At 43.8% G+C, this 1,276-nt stretch overlaps 1 protein-coding gene across 1 annotated transcript in view; it reads left to right on the top strand.

The window, feature by feature from the left end:
* The window catches only part of DOCK11 (dedicator of cytokinesis 11), a 280,134-nt gene that overhangs the window by 254,555 nt on the left and 24,303 nt on the right, over positions 1-1,276 (top strand). The gene's annotated exons all lie outside the window — the stretch shown is intronic.

Genomic DNA, 1,276 nt, shown 5'->3' with positions numbered 1-1,276 from the left:
CATAGAAACTTAACTGAGTGTATCATTTTGACACATTGGTCTAAATTTTAACGCTATTTGCAATGTTATTAATGCCTCAGATTAAAATCCTGTTTCATATGTATATAATATTTACAAATGAAATTCAATGCAAAGCACAACAAATATAAAGATTTAGGTTACGTAAGTGTGTTAGTTCTCTACCGCTGCTATTGCAGAAAGACCACAGGGGTGGTGGCTTTAACAAACAGAAATTGATTTCTCACCGTTTAGGAGGGTAACCTTCCAAAATCAAGTTCTGGCTCTCAGGGATGGTTTTCTCTCTTGGCTCTGAAGGAAAGTCCTTGTCTTTTCGGAGCTTCTGCTCTTGGGTGATCTTTATGTGCCTTGGCATCTCTCTTCCTCATCTACTTCTTGCATGATGATTTAAGCTCTGTGGTTACGAATCAGGCTGTGAACCACAAGGTCAGCAGTTCGAAACTACCAGCTGTTCCGCGAGAGAAAGATGAGGCTTTCTGCTCCCGTAAGGATTTACAGCCTCGGAAACCCTGGGCAGGGTCGCTATGAGTCGGTTTAGATTTCATGGCACATAACCATCACCACCGTATCTCAAAGAAAAGATTGAAGTTGTCAAGGACTCCATTCTTCTTGGATCAACTATCAACACTCACGGAAGCAGCAGTCAAGAAATCAAACAACGTATTGCATTAGGCAAATCTGCTGCAGAAGACCTTTTTAAGGTGTTGAGGAGCAAAGATGTCAGCTTGAGGACTAAGGTGCGCCTGACCCAAGCCATGGTATTTTCAGTAACCTCATATACATACGAAAGCCGGACAGTGAATAAGGAAGACGGTAGAAGAATTGATGCTTTTGAGTTACGGTGTTGGAGGAGAATATTGAAAGTGCCATGGGCTGCCAAAAGAACCAATAGATCCGTTTTGGAAGAAGTGCAGCCAGTGTGCTCCTTGGAGGCCAAGATGGCCAAGCTTCGTCTCTCATACTTTGGACATACTGTTAGGCGCGACCACGCACTGGAGAAAGGATATCATGTTTAGTCAGAGAAAAAGAGGAAGACCCCCAACGAGATGGATTGTCCAAGTGGCAGCATCAATGGACTCAAGTGTAGCAACAGTAGTGAGGTTGGCCCAGGATCAGGCAGTGTTTTGTTCTGCTGTGCATAAGATCGCTATGGGTCGGTACTGACTCTATGGCACCTAACAACAACAACAACACCAATATCTCAAAGGAGGAGTCCTGGTGTGTCGCCATACTGCAAAACCATTTGAACTGCAAGGTC

This window comes from Chrysochloris asiatica, unplaced genomic scaffold (assembly GCF_000296735.1).
Source record: "Chrysochloris asiatica unplaced genomic scaffold, ChrAsi1.0 scaffold00183, whole genome shotgun sequence".
NCBI classification, from domain to species: Eukaryota; Metazoa; Chordata; class Mammalia; order Afrosoricida; family Chrysochloridae; genus Chrysochloris; species Chrysochloris asiatica.
This window is presented reverse-complemented; position numbering and strand designations above follow the sequence as displayed.